Source organism: Malaclemys terrapin, chromosome 15, assembly GCF_027887155.1.
Source record: "Malaclemys terrapin pileata isolate rMalTer1 chromosome 15, rMalTer1.hap1, whole genome shotgun sequence".
Taxonomy (NCBI): Eukaryota; Metazoa; Chordata; order Testudines; family Emydidae; genus Malaclemys; species Malaclemys terrapin.
The window spans coordinates 8462353-8478058 of NC_071519.1; the positions used below are offsets into that span (position 1 = coordinate 8462353).

Sequence of the window (15706 nt, forward strand, 5' to 3'; positions counted from 1 at the left end):
TGTAGAGAGGATATCAATTATTCTCTGAATTCACACATGGGCATGGTCCTCCCCTCCTCTTGCCCTGCCCTCGGTTGCTCTGTGGCGTTTAAGCCTTTCCTTAGAGCTGTAAGCAACAGCTGTCTCTGCTCTAGGGCCCAGAGGAGGAAAGATGTGCTGGCTCCAGCCTCGGACTCTCTCTCCCTCCTGCTTTTCCCTGACTATTAAGCCTGGCCCTGGTACTGCTTCCCTTAAGTGCCGTGTAGGGAAGAGGGAGAGCATGGCAGCTGCAGTTACAAGGACCAAATTGTGGGCATCAGGTGAAGCAGCAAGAAACACAACCATCAGGTCAACCCGCAGGAATCTCACATCAGACTTAAATTCTAGGGCCCCAACCTATTGAACCAGCCAGACCAAAGACCTAGCTCTAGTGGGCATCAGTCACCCAGCAGGAAGGAAAGAAAACCTCACTTTGGTGCACCTAGGAACAGGGAAGTCAAGCATGTTGAGCTCGAAGGCATTACAACAAACCAACATAGCACCAGAAGGTCCCACTGAGATTTGAACTCAGATTGCAGGATTTAGAGGCCTGAGTGATCACCATTACACAATGGGACCTATAGCCATGGTTTCTTCAGGACTCCTGTGACCCTCAGATGGTCAGTTTGCACTCTGCATTCATTGCTTCCCTCCACTTGCTTCCTCTCTTGGGACTCTTTCTCCTACCCTTGACATTGAACCCAGCCCTTGTTGCTGCTAACACCAACTGGCAGAAGGCCCTATAAGTGCCCTGCCTGAGGGGAGGCCAATGCATGTGGTGGGCCATAGGCACCACAGGTTTTAACGCTGTTTGCTTCCTTCCCCATGCCTCTTACTTAGCCTATATGGAAGTACACCTATGGCTGCGGATATGAATTTGTGGACACAGCATTGTGCAGTGGGCTTCCAAGACAGCCTGTAATTCAGCAAGGAGTTTGCAGCTGGGCCTGGCCTGGAGGCGATTTTCTCTTCACACAGCAGATGGGGGATGCACTGGGACCAGCTCCTTGCTCTTTTTTGTGAACTGGTTCCCCATGAGGACACACCAGAGATCACTGCAATCTACATAGGGAACAACCACCTGGAATTATTCTCCAGGCCCCAGCTGATTTGGAAAGTTAAACATGATATTGCACAACATGGCCCTATAGTTCTAGGTCCCATAAGAAACGAATGGGAGCAGGGGAAGAGAGAGCACAGAGAAGAGAAGGAGAGATGGGATAGAAAAATGTCTCTAGAGCGGGAGCAGCTGGAGAGAACCAAGGAGTGCAGTGGACAACAGGGGCAGCAGGTTTGTAGAGATTTTGGTGGTGCCCAGAACGCACAGAGCCTGCCCCCCCAAACTCTACCCCCACATGCCTAAGGCTCTGGGAGGAATATTGGTTGGGGGGGGGTCATCTCGGGTGCAGAGGATTTGGGTGCAAGCACTGGGAGTTTGGGTGCAGAAGGGGTGAGAGGGTGGGCTCTGGGAGGGAGTTTGGGTGGGGGAAGGGGTCTGGGCTGCAGGCTCTGGGATGGAGTTTGGGTGCTGGGCGCAGGCTCCAGGCTAGGGCAGGAGGGGGTGAGGGGTATAGGCTTTGGGATGGAGTTTGGGTGCAGGCTCTGGGAGGGAGTTTGGGGACAGGAAGGGGTGCAGAGGGAGGAGGTGCAGGCTCTGGGCTGGGGAAAGTAGTGAAGGGGTATAGGAGGGGGGTGCAGGCTCCGGGAGGGATTTTGGGTGAAGGCCCCTGCCTTAGGCAGGGGCTGGGGGTACAGAAGGGGTGAGAAGCATGTAGTCAGTCATTTCATAGGGCAGAATTTTAAGGCTATTAAGATTTGGGGAACTATTCTTCCTAGCATCTTCCCTTTGTAGATTTCAGAGGCGTTCACACACTCACACCCACTGAGCCACCCTGTTACACCCCAATCTAAAAAAAGGAACAAAACGTTTCTAAGATTATAAGGGGTTGGATCTCTGCACCTCTCGGTCTTTGGATTCACCTGGAGTAGGAACTGTAGCTGCAGTTTAGGAACCAGGTAATCGCAGAGATGGTCCAGCACTTCGGGCTAGCAGGCTTTTCAGGTACATGGAGATGAGTGAAGGCTGCATAGTCTGTAGACATTGTGCTTCATTCCCCAGAGGGGATCAGTCCTGGGATCCTGGCAGTCAGTCTCTCTGAGGCTATGTCTACACTGGCAGAGGTACAGTGCCGGGAGATACAGTGCTGCTCAGAGAGTGCTGAAGGGAAACCGTTATTGTGTTCGCACTGTCAGCTGCCTGTGCAATAGCGTGTTCACACTTGTGGCACTTGCAGCGGTGTTCAGAACGGTGCACTCGGGGCAGCTATCCCACTGAGCATCACTTACTCTCCTGCCGCTAAATGTCGGGAGAGGGCAGAGGGGGTTGCGGGGCATCTTGGGTCCTGTCTCAATGCCCCGTGGTGCATTGCTTCCCATCCCAGAAATCCCTGTGCTTCCATCCACATTTGGCCCCATCGTTCAATGGTTGGTGTACTGCGCATTCTGCCTCTTCGCGCTGCAGGAATGGATCCAACACAGGTGACCAATATACTACGTGTCACGAGTGGCACTGGAGTTGTTCCTTAAAGTACAAAAGCGGAGGAGTTCAACATTGATCTCACCACATATAGTAGCTATGACATGAAATTGCTTGTGGCATTCACGGAGGTGCTGACCACAAAGGAATGCCACTTTTGAGCTCGGGAAACAAGCACTGAATGGTGGGATCACATTGTCATGCACATCTGGGATGACGAGCAGTGACTGCAGAGCTTTCGGATGAGGAAAGCCACAGTCATCCATCTAGCCCAGTGAGCTGCCTGAGAGTGACCAGTGCCAGATGCGTCAGAGGGAATGACCAGAATAGGCTTGTTGACCTACAAGGTGAGAGTCTTTCACCCTTCCCTTTAACTTTATTGTTGTCAATTCCTACTTATCCTATCTTACCCCACCTCCCCCGAGATCTCTGGGCAAAACAGGTGTGAACCACTCCTTTGATACAGATGTATCCTAATCCAGCTGAATAGAGGCAGACTTTGGGCCAATGTCAGTTTGGAAAAGGCCCGCTTAACCCAGCAGGTTTCTCAAAGTAGCTGTTGCTGTGAACCGCATGTAGTGTGGAGTGTGAACCCCAAAGATATCAAACATGACAGAAACACAAGGCCAGTTCTGAGGAGATTTCCAGAGCCAGGCCTGTGGGTTAAACAGCTGTGCTCAAAAGGAAAAGGGGCCTCAGCACCTATAAAAATAACTGGTTGCAAAAACAAAACAAAAATTACATTAAAAAAACCAAACAAACAAAAAACTCAGAAAAGCTACCATCACACATCCATCACCATTGCAGATTTTGACATCTCCTGCCTGCTGAGACATCTTTGCTTTGCAAACAAGAGACACGGAGAACTCTGTGGCTGTTACCCTCTAACTGGGTCACTCACTCACTCAGTCATGCCCATCACCCCAGTCGGGGTATGGGCCGCCAACCACAGATCTCCAGAGTCCTCTATCCTGGGCCATTTGCTCTAGCTGGTTCCAGGTATAGCCCATTTTTATGTTATTAGCCTGAAGGTCACGTCGCCAGGAAGATCCAGACCTTCATAAATAGTTGCCTTAGAAGGATTCTCCAGATGCGCTGGCCAGACACAATCAGCAGCAGTAACAGCAGCATCTAACTGGGTAAAAGGTTCCAAATCTCACAGATCTTGGGAGACAGACCTGTCCTCGCTTACAGACAACCCCCCAACCTAAAGCAAATACTCACCAGCAACCACACATCACTGAACAAAACCACTAACCCAGGAACCTATCCTTGTAACAAACCCCGATGCCAACTCTGTCCACATATCTATTCAAGTGACATCATCATAGGACCTAATCACATCAGCCATACCATCAGGGGCTCGTTCACCTGCACATCTACCAATGTGATCTATGCCATCATGTGCCAGCAATGCCCCTCTGCCATGTACATTGGCCAAACCGGACAGTCTCTACGCAAAAGAATTAATGGACATCAGGAATCAAATACTGACATCAGGAATTATTCCAGTTTAGTACTAATGTGGACACGAGAACGAATGGATACAAACTGGCCGGGGGGAAGTTTAGGCTAGAAATTAGACGAAGGTTTCTGACCGTCAGAGGGGTGAAATATTGGAACGGCCTTCCGAGGGAAACGGTGGGGGCGACGGACCTGTCTGGTTTTAAGATTAAGTTGGATAAGTTTATGGAGGGAATGGTTTAATGATAAAACATAGTAGCCAAGGAAAACCAAGCAATGGTACATGAACAACATAATGGCCAACAAGGGTCAGGCTAGAGACTCTTGCCTATATGCTCGGGGTATTACTGATCGCCATATTTGGGGTCGGGAAGGAATTTTCCTCCAGGGTAGATTGGCTGAGCCTCTGGAGGTTTTTCGCCTTCCTCCGCAGCATGGGGCAGGGATCACTAGCAGGAGGGTCTCAGCCGATTGAAGTCACTAAAACACAGGACTGGGGACTTCAACGGTAGAGTACAGGGAAGGGTCTTGCGGCCTGCAGCATGCAGGGGGTCAGACCAGATGATCATAATGGTCCCTTCTGACCTTAATGTCTATGAGTCTATGAGTCTATGAATCAAAATACTCAAAAACCAGTGGGAGAACACTTTCTGTCTGGTCATTCAGTGACAGACCTGCGGGTGGCTATATTACAACAGAAAAACTTCAAAAACAGACTCCAAAGAGAGACTGCAGAGCTAGAATTGATATGCAAACTAGACACAATCAACTCCGGTTTGAATAAGGACTGGGAATGGCTGAGCCATTACAAACGTTGACTATCTCCCCTTGTAAGTACTCTCACACTTCTTATCACACTGTCTGTACTCGGATAGCTTGATTATCACTTCAAAAGGTTTTTTTTTTTTTTTTCTTAATTAATTGGCCTCTCAGAGTTGGTAAGACAACTCCCACCTGTTTATGCTCTCTGTATGTGTGTATATATATCTCCTCATTATATGTTCCATTCTATATGCATCCGATGAAGTGGGCTGTAGTCCACGAAAGCTTATGCTCTAATAAATTTGTTAGTCTCTAAGGTGCCACAAGTACTCCTGTTCTTCTTTTTGCGGATACAGACTAACACGGCTGTTACTCTGAAACTTGTCTCAAATAGTTTTCCTCTTAACAGAAGATTTAAAATTTATCAAAATAAATTCCATTTGAAATAGAAATAATTACAGTCTATACTAGGTCTCTATTCTCGTACATGCTATTTCTCTCACATATTCCCCCACTCTAATTCCTTTTGTTTTAATTTCAAGATTAGCCACTATTTCCTATATAGTAGGAGGGGGAAGGGAGAGAACTAGAAGAAAACCTGAATTATATTGTAACACTGAAAGTTATCACATAATCAGCCTCTTACGTTACACTAATTAACTTCATGTTTAATTTAATTGTCACTGGTAACAACTTATTAAAAGGTTACAAAATATAAACTCATAGGGCAGTTTTCTCTTCATTCCCATTTCCACCCAGTCAGCTTTGTGTGAAGTCACATTCTACAATAACCTAGAAGCCTTCCATTTCTGTGAGTTCATTTCATAGATTCAAGGACTGGAAGGGACCTCGAGAGGTCATCGAGTCCAGTCCCCTGTCCACATGGCAGGACCAAGTACTGTCTAGACTGTCTAATTGCTTCCTGGGTCTTCTCCCAGAAGTGTGGGTGGAAGGGGTCTCACACTATGTGGGAAAGCTGCATCATGAGAAAAACCACCTGTGCTCTATTTTTGCATTTTCTAATTTTTCAGAGTAGCAGGAGGTGGAGAAGTGATACAAATGCATTAGACTTCCTAGCAAAACTAAGAAACCAAACCACAGACTCTGGCCTCAGCACTCACATTTCCTGCAATCTGAACTTGGAATCTGATACAGTCCCTCTCTGGCTACCACCATTTGCCCAGCATGGAAGTGCTTCTTGTCCAACAAGGAAGCCAGACTGGGACCCATAGGCATGGAATGGCTCTGAAAGAATCAGTTGTTGCCTGGGAGTTTGCCTGGGGGGAGTTCCCACAGAGTGTTTTTGCCTTTCAGGCTTCTGTGAGAATACAATATCTGAAGACACTTTTAGGCCTGGTCTACACTACGAGTTTAGGTCAAATTTAGCAGCGTTAAATCGAATTAAGCCTGGACATGTTCACACGACGAAGCCCTTTTTTTCGACTTAAAGGGCCCTTTAAACCGGTTTCTTTACTCCACCTCCAAAGAGGGGATTGGCGCTAAAATCGGCCTTTGTGGGTCAGATTTGGGATAGTGTGGACGGAATTCGATGGCATTGGCCTCCGGGAGCCATCCCACAGTACTTCATTGTGACCGCTCTGGACAGCACTCTAAACTCATATGCACTGACCAGGTAGACAGGAAAAGCCCCGTGAACTTTTGAATTTCATTTCCTGTTTGCCCAGCGTGGAGAGCACAGGTGACCGTGCAGAGCTCATCAGCACAGATAACCATGATGGAGTCCCAGGATCGCAAAAGAGCTCCAGCATGGACAGAACAGAAGGTACGGGATCTCCTCGCCATATGGGGAGATGAATCAATGCTAGCTGAACTCCATAGCAGTAAACGAAATGGCAAAATATTAGAAAAAGACTCAAAGGCCATGAAGGACAGAGGCCATAACAGGGACGCACAGCAGTGCCGCGTGAAAATTAAGGAGCTAAGGCAAGCCTACCACAAAGCCAGAGAGGCAAATGGAAGGTCCGGGGCAGAACCGCAAACATGCTGCTTCTACACAGAGCTGCATGCCGTGCTAGGGGGTGCAGCCACCACTACCCCAACCCTGTGCTTTGACTCCATCAATGGAGAAACACACAACAGGGAAGAGGGTTTGGGGTACGAGGAAGATGAGGATGAAGACAATGAAGATAGCTCACAGCAAGGAAGCGGAGAAACCGGTTTCCCCAACAGCCAGGATCTGTTTATCACTCTGGACCTAGAACCAGTAGCCCCCGAACTCACCCAAGGCGTGTTCCCAGACCCTGAGGGCACACAAGGAAACTCTGGTGAGTGTACCTTTGTAAAGATTACACATGATTTAAAAGCAAGTGTGTTTAATGATTAATGATTAATTTACCCTGGCAATCGCGGCCAGTACAGCTACTAGAAAAGTCTGTTAATGGGTATGGGGATGGAGCAGAAATCCTCCAGGGACATCTCCAGAAAGCTCTCTTTCATGTACTTCCAAAGCCTTTGCAAAATGTTTCTGGGGTGGGGGAGGCTGCCTTATCCCATCCGCCATGGTAGGACACTTTACCACACCAGGCCAGGAGCACGTAGTCTGGAATCATTGCATAACAAAGCATGGCAGTGTATGACCCCAGTGTTTGCTGGCATGCAGACAACATCCATTCCTTATCTCTCTTTGTTATCCTCAGGAGAGTGATATCATTCATGGTCACCTAGTTGAAATCGGGTTATTTTATTAAGGGGACATTTAGAGGTGCCCGTACCTGCTTGGCTGAACAGAAATGTTCCCCGCTGTTAGCCACGTGTAGGGGGGAGGGATGAAGTGATCATCCCAGAGAATTGGGTATGTGTGTGTGGGGGTAGTTGGGTTTGTGCTGCATGTTAACGTGGAAACCACAGCCCCTCCTTTTACATTGATATTACTTTTTTAAATGGCCAACCCAATGGGTGTTCGGTCTGAGAAATGAGGGCGCTACTGTTTGAAACCATTCTACATGTTAAGAAGGTTAAAAAAGCCAAAAGACTGTGGCTTACCATGGCTGCCTGCAAGCCGAGATCTGTTGCCTGGCACTGCTTGAGTGATCTCTCACACCAAACTGGCAGGCCCTCAATATAAGAGTTAAAATGCGACCTTGTAACCAAGCACATGTGCTGTGTTATGTGAACAGCAAAATTTAACATGGAAGAGTGTACCCAGTGTTCTCTAAAATGTATCTTCTTTAACCACTTCTCCCTTCTCCTCCACCAGCTGCAAATGTTTCTCCTTCACAGAGGCTAGAGAAGATTAGAAGGAGCAAACGGCGGACTCGGGATATGTTCACGGAGCTCCAGATGTCCTCCCATGCTGACAGAGCACAGCAGAATGAATGGAGGCAGTCAATGTCAGAATGCAAAAAAGCACAATATGAACTAGAGGAGAGGTGGCGGGCTGAATCGCGGGCTAAAGAGAGCAAGTGACGGGCTGAAGAGGATAGGTGGCATCAGCTTGCTGAAAGAAGGCAAGAGTCGATGCTCTGGATGCTGGAGCATCAAACTGATATGCTCCAGCGTATGGTTGAGCTGCAGGAAAGGCAGCAGGAGCAGAGACCACCGCTACAGCCGCTGTATAACTAACAGCCCTCCTCCCCAAGTTCCATAGCCTCCTCAATCAGACGCCCAAGAACGCGGTGGGGGGGCCTCCGGCCACCCAGTCTCTCCACCCTAGATGATTGCCTTCAATAAGTGTTAAAGTTTTAAACTGCAGTGTGTCCTTTTCCTTCCCTCCTCCCCCACCCCTTCTGGGCTACCTTGGCAGTTTTCCCCCTAGGAGTGTGACGAATTAATGAAGAATGCATGAATGTGTAATAACAATGACATTATTGCCTCTGCAAGCGGTGTTCGAAGGGGGGAGGGGAGGGTGGTTAGTTTAGAATGGAAGTAGAGTAAACCGGGGCGGGGGGGCGGAGGGTTCATCAAGGAGAAACAAACAGAAGTTTCACACTGTAGCCTGGCCAGTCACAAAACTGGTTTTCAAAGCTTCTCTGATGCGCACCGCGCCCTGCTGTGCTCCTCTCACCGCCCTGGTGTCTGGCTGCGCGTAATCAACGGCCAGGTAATTTGCCTCAACCTCCCACCCCACCATAAATGTCTCCCCCTTACTCTCACAGATATTGTGGAGCGCACAGCAAGCAGCAATAACAATTGGAATATTGGCTTCGCTGAGGTCTATCCGAATCAGTAAACTGCGCCAGCACGCTTTTAAACGTCCAAATGCACATTCCACCACCATTCGGCATTTGCTCAGCCTATAGCTGAACAGGTCCTGACTACTGTCCAGGCTGCCTGTGTATGGCTTCATGGGCCATGGCATTAAGGGGTAGGCTGGGTCCCCAAGGATAACGATAGGCATTTCAACATTCCGAACGGGAAGAAAGTCCCTTCCCCCAGCTTTTGAAACAGACCAGAGTTCCTGAAGGCGCGAGCATCATGTACCTTTCTGGCCATCCCACTTTGATGTTGGTGAAACATACCCTGTGATCCACCAGGGCTTGCAGCAGCATTGAAAAGTACCCTTTGCGGTTTATGTACTCGGTGGCTTGGTGCTCCGGTGACAAGATAGGGATATGGGTTCCGTGTATCGCCTCACCACAGTTTGGGAATCCCAGTGCAGCAAAGGAATCAAGTATATCCTGCATGTTTCCCAGAGCCACTTCCCTTGATATCAGCCGGTCTTTAATTGCATTGGCTACTTGGATCACAGCAGCCCCCGCAGATTTGCCCACTTAAAATTGATTCCCGACTGACCGGTAGCTGTCTGGCGTTGCAAGCTTCCACAGGGCTATCGCCACTCGCTTCTCAACTATTAGGGCTGCTCTCATCCTGGTATTCTGGCGCTTCAGGGCAGAGAAAAGCACGTCACAAAGTTCCTTGAAAGTGCCCTTACGCATGCGAAAGTTTCGCAGCCACTGGGAATCGTTCCACACCTGCAACACAATGCGGTCCCACCATTCTGTGCTTGTTTCCTGGGCCCAGAATCTGCGTTCCATGGCATGAACCTGCCCCAGTAACACCATGATTTGCACATTGCTGGGGCCTGTACTTTGTGAGAGGTCTACGTCCATGTCAATTTCCTCATCACTCTCGTCGCCGCCCTGCAATCGCCTCCTCAGCTGGACCTGGTTTTGCTTTGGCATGTTCTGGCTCTGCATATACTCCAGGACAATGCGTCTGTTGTTCATAGTGCTCATAATTGCCACGGTGATCTGAGCGGGCTCCATGATCCCAGTGCTGTGGTGTCTGGGCTGAAAAAAGGCGCTAAACTATTGTCTGGCCGAGGGAGGGAGGGGCGAGTGATGACATGGCTTACAGGTACAGGGAATTAAAATCAGAAAGGTGGCTGTGCATCAGGGAGAAACACAAACAACTGTCACACAGAATGGCCCCCCCAAAGATTGAACTCAAAACCCTGGGGTTAGCAGGCCGTTGATTTCATGGAGGGAGGGGAAAGCAAATGAATACAGAACAAATCTGGTCCATCTATTTTTTACATCTTAAGCTGGCAGCATATGGTGCAGCATGACTGTTGGCTACCGGCATCTTCTGGGTGCTTGGCAGAAGATGCTGTATTACGACTGCTAGCCATCATCGTCAAGACAGTTCAATAGGACTGCCGGGAGGGCTGAGTCTCCAGGAAAAAAAACATGTCTGCCCAGTTGCCTCTGATCGAACTCACTGCAGAATACGATGATGATGGATACCAGTTGTAATACACCATCTACTGCCAAAAGGCAAGGAGCTGCTGCTTTGTAGCAATGCAGCCCCACGTCTGCCAGCACCCAGATAGCCGATGACAGTTACAAGTCATACTGCACCATCTACTGCCAAAAGGCAATTAGCTGCTGCTGTGTAGCGATGCAGTACCACGTCTGCTGGCACCCAGATGACATATGGTGAGGGTGAGCTGAGCGGGCTCCATGCTTGCCGTGGTACTTTGTCTGCACAAGTAACCTAGGTAAAAAGGCACAAATTGATTGTCTGCCATTGCTCTGATGGAGGGGGAGGGGTCTGACGACATGTACCCAGAACACCTTGCGACACTGTTTTTGTATCATTCAAGCATTGGGATATCAACCCAGAATTCCAATGGGCGGTGGAGACTGTAGGAACTGAGGGATAGCTACCCACAGTGCAATGCTCCAGAAGTCGATGCTAGCCTCGGTACTCTGGACACGGTCCGCTGACTTAATGCACTTAGAACATTTTATGTGGGGAGACACACAATCAACTGTATACAACCGATTTCTATAAAACCGGTTTCTATAAATTTGACCTAATTTCGTAGTGTAGACATACCCTTAGAAGGAAGACATGGATACTGAGTGATCAGCTGTTGTGACCTGCACAGGATGTGCCATGTTTGTCTTTCTCCCAGAGGATAGAAGCAACCTTGTCTGTAAAAAGTGCAAACTGGTCTCCTTATTAGAAGGTTATAGGACTAGAGCTGCAAGTATGAACCTTGCGTTGCATCAGAGAAAATGAAGACTTCCTGGAGAGAAGTCAGTGTTTGGTTCTGGAGGGACAACATACTGAAGAAGCAGAGAGGGCAGTGTAGAACAGGGAAGAAAACTGGCACCATGTGACCTCCAGAAGAAGAATGAGGAGAACCCATGTACCCCCAATGCAGATAGAGGTAAGAAACCGTTTTCAGGCTCTCTGCACAGGTTCTACTGCGGCAAATGATTTTGAAGAGCAATCTAGGGATCAGAAGGAGACCCCATCGACCAGAAGGCATGAGATGCATTGTCCTAGGGATGGGGGTTCCATGACCACCACTCCCAAGAGAAGGAGACGGGTGGTGGTGGTCGGAGACTCCCTCCTAAGGGGGACAGAGTCATCCATCTGCTGACCAAGTGTGCTGCTTGTCTGGAGCTATAATTCAGGATGTGACCGAGTGTCTGCTGAGACTGATCAAGCCCTGGGACCGCTAGCCCTTCCTACTTCTCCATGTGGGCACCAATGATACTGCCAAGAATGACCCTGAGCAGGTCACTGCAGACTACGTGGCTCTGGGAAGAAGGATAAAGGAGTTTGAGGTGAAAGTCATGTTCTCGTCCATCCTCCCTGTTGAAAGAAAAGGCCCAGGTAGGAACCATCGAATTGTGGAGGTAAATGCGTGGTTACACGGGTGGTGTCGGAGAAAGGGCTTTGGATTCCTCGACCATGGCATGTTCTGGGAAGAAGGATTGCTAGAAAGAGATGGGAAGAGCATCTTCACAGGCAGCCTTGCTAACCTAGTGAGGAGGGCTTTAAACTAGGTTCGCCAGGGGATGGTGACCTAAGCCCTGAGGTAAGTGGGAAAGTGGGATACCGGGAGGAAACGCAAAGAGGAGGATGCAGTGGGGGGCTTCCTGATTCATACTGAGAAAGCAGGGCAATCGGCTCCTTATCTTAGGTGCATGTAAATGAACACAAGAAGCCTTGGAAACAAGCAGGAAGAATTGGAAGTCCTGGCACAGTCAAAGAACTATGATGTTACTGGAATATCAGAGACTTCATGGGGCAGTTCACATGACTGGAGCACTGACATGGATGGGTATAAACTGTTCAGGATGGACAGGCAGGGGAGGAAAGGTGGAGGAGTTCCATTGTATGTAAGAGAGTGGTACGATTGCTCAGAGCTCCAGTATGAAACTGGACAAAAGCGAGTTGAGAGTCCTTGGGTTAAGTTTAGAAGTGAAAGCAATGTGGGTGATGTTGTGGTGGGTGTGTGCTATAGACCAGGAGCATGAGGTAGACAAGACTTTCTTCGGACAACTAACAGAAGTTTCCAGATCACAGGCCCTGGTTCTCGTGGGGCACTTCAATCACCCTGACATCTGCTGGGAGAGCAATACAGCAGTGCACAGACAATCTAGGAAGTTTTTGGAGAGTGTTGGAGATAACTTCCTGGTGCAAATGCTGGAGAAACCAACCAGGAGCCATTCTCCTCTTGACCTGCTGCTCACAAACAGAGAAGTATTGGTAGGGGAAGTAGAAGTGGGTGGCACAGCAACCTGGGCAGCAGTCACCATGAAATGGTTGAGTTCAGGATCATCACAAAAGGAAGAAAGGAGAGTAGCAAAATACGGACCCTGGACTTCAGAAAAACAGACTGACTCCGTTAGGGAATTGATGGGCAGGATCCCCTGGGAGTCTAAGATGAGGGGGAAAGGTGTCCAGGAAAGCTGGCTGTATTTTAAGGAAGACTTATTAAGGGCACAGGAACAAACCATCCCAATGTGCAAAAAGAATAGCAAATATGGCAGGCAACCAGCTTGTTTCAACAGTGAAATCTTCATTGAGCTTAAACACAAAAAGGAAGCTTACAAGAAGTGGAAACTTGGTCAGATGACTAGGGAGGAGTATAAAAATATTGCTCGAGCATGCAGGGGTGTAATCAGGAAGGTCAAAACACAACTGGAGTTGCAGCTAGCAATGGATGTGAAGGGTAACAAGAAGGGTTTCATAGGTATATTAGTAACAAGAAAAAGGTCAGGGAAAGAGTGGGACCCTTAATGAATGGGGGAGGCAACCTAGAGACAGACGTGGAAAAAGCTGAAGTACTCAATGCTTTTTTTTGCCTCGGTCTTCACAGACAAAGGCTATGTCTACACTATGGGATTAATCCGAATTTACAGAATTCGAAATTTGGAAACAGATTGTATAAAGTCGACTGCATGCAGCCACACTAAGCACATTAATTCGGTGGTGTGCATCCATGTACCAGGGCTAGTGTCGATTTCCAGAGCGTTGCACTGTGGGTAGTTATCCCATAGCTATCCCATAGTTCCCGCAGTCTCCCCCGCTCATTGGAATTCTGGGTTGAGATCCCAGTGCCTGATGGGGCAAAAAACATTTTTGCAGGTGGTTCTGGGTACAGCTTCACCCCTCCCTCCACGACAGACAACTGTTTTGTGCCTTTTCTCCTGGGTGAACACAGCAGACGCCATACCACGGCAAGCATGGAGCCCGCTCAGCTCAAGACAGCAGTCATGAACATTGTAAACACCTCACGAATTCTTGTGCAGTTTATGCTGAACCAAGACCAGAAAAATGAGGTGAGGAGGAGGCAGCGATGGCAGCGCAGCGACAAGAGTGATGAAGAGATGGACATGGACACAGAATTCTCTCAAACCGCGGGCCCCGGTGCTTTGGAGATCATGTCATTAATGGGGCAGGTACTATCCATGGAACGCCGATTCTGGGCCTGGGAAACAAGCACAGACTGGAGGGACCGCATAGTGTTGCGGGTGTGGGACGATTCCCAGTGGCTGTGAAACTTTCGCATGCGTAAGGGCACTTTCATGGAACTTTGTGACTTGCTGTCCCCTGCCCTAAAGCACCAGAATACCAGGATGAGAGCAGCCCTCACAGTTGAGAAGCGAGTGGCGATAGCCCTGTGGAAGCTTGCAACGCCAGACAGCTACCGGTCAGTAGGGAATCAATTTGGAGTGGGCAAATCTACTGTGGGGGCTGCTGTGATGCAAGTAGCCAAAGCAATCACTGAGCTGCTGCTATGAAAGGTAGTGACTCTGGGAAATGTGCAGGTCATAGTGGATGGCTTTGCTGCAATCGGATTCCCTAACTGTGGTGGGGCAATAGATGGAACCCATATCCCTATCTTGGCACCAGAGCACTAGGGTACCCAGTACATAAACCGCAAGGGGTACTTTTCAATGGTGCTGCAAGCACTGGTGGATCACAAGGGACGTTTCACCAACATCAACATCGGCTGGCCGGGAAGGGTTCATGATGCTCGTGTCTTCAGGAATACTACTCTGTTTAAACGGCTACAGCAAGGGACTTACTTCCCGGACCAGAAAATAACTGTTGGGGATGTTGAAATGCCAATAGTTATCCTTGGGGACCCAGCCTACCCATTAATGCCATGAAGCCATACACAGGCAGCATGGACAGGAGTCAGGAGCTGTTCAACTACAGGCTGAGCAAGTGCAGAATGGTGGTAGAATGTACATGTGGACCTTTAAAAGGTCGCTGGCGATCGCTACTGACTTGGTCAGACCTCAGTCAAACCAATATCTCCCTTGTTGTTGCTGCTTGCTGTGTGCTCCACAATCTCTGTGAAAGTAAGAGGGAGACCTTTATGGCGGGGTGGGAGGCTGAGGCAAATTGCCTGGCTGCTGATTACGCGCAGCCAGACACCAGGGCGATTAGAAGAGCACACCAGGAAGCGCTGCGCATCAGAGAAACTTTGAAAACCAGTTTCATGACTGGCCAGGCTACAGTGTGAAATTTGTGTTTGTTTCTCCTTGATGAAAACGTGCCTCCTCTCATCTTCCTGCCGCCACCTCTCATCTCGAGCGTCTCTCCTCTCCTCACGTTGGTCCCTCATGTCCTCATGTTCACTGGCATCTTTCCTATACTTTGAAACCGTGTCCTTCCACTCATTCAGATGAGCTCTTTCACTGCGGGTGGATTCTATGATTTCCACGAACATCTTGTCTTGCGTCCTCTTTTTCCAACACCTTATCTGAGATAGCCTTCGGGAAGGAGGAGGGAGGCTTGAAAAATTTGCAGCTGCTGGAGGGAGGGGAAAAAAGGAGAGAATTTTTTAAAAAGATACATTTTACAGAACAATGCTTATACTCTTTCATGGTGTACAACACTATTCACATTACATAGCACATGAGATTTCTGTGCAAGGTCGCATTTTGCCTCTTAATATTGAGTGCCTGTGGCTTTGCTGCTAGAGATCACAGACGCAGGTCCGGGCAACAGAATTCAGCTTGCATGCGGCCATGGTAAGCCATTGTCTTTCAGCTTCTGCGCCCTCCTTTCCCACATACCAAGCAAAGCCAGTTGACTGCTGTGGTTTTCCTGTTAACCTTCAGTAGCAGAAAACAAACTAACCCCCCCGCCGTCCAATTCTCTGGATGATAGCTTTACCCCTCCCCCCACCGAGTCGCTGGTATCAGGGAA

At 48.8% G+C, this 15706-nt stretch overlaps 1 protein-coding gene across 2 annotated transcripts in view; it reads right to left on the reverse strand.

Annotated features, from left to right (window-relative positions):
• The window catches only part of LOC128823028 (zinc finger protein OZF-like), a 49286-nt gene that overhangs the window by 10963 nt on the left and 22617 nt on the right, over positions 1-15706 (reverse strand). Inside the window, exon 6 of one of the 2 annotated variants that reach the window (XM_054005049.1) lies at positions 15240-15307. The exons of the other annotated variant lie outside the window; for it this stretch is intronic. The gene's annotated coding sequence lies outside the window, so the exon portion shown is untranslated. Of the gene's footprint in view, positions 1-15239; positions 15308-15706 lie in introns of those variants that run through there. 2 annotated transcript variants of the gene reach the window in all.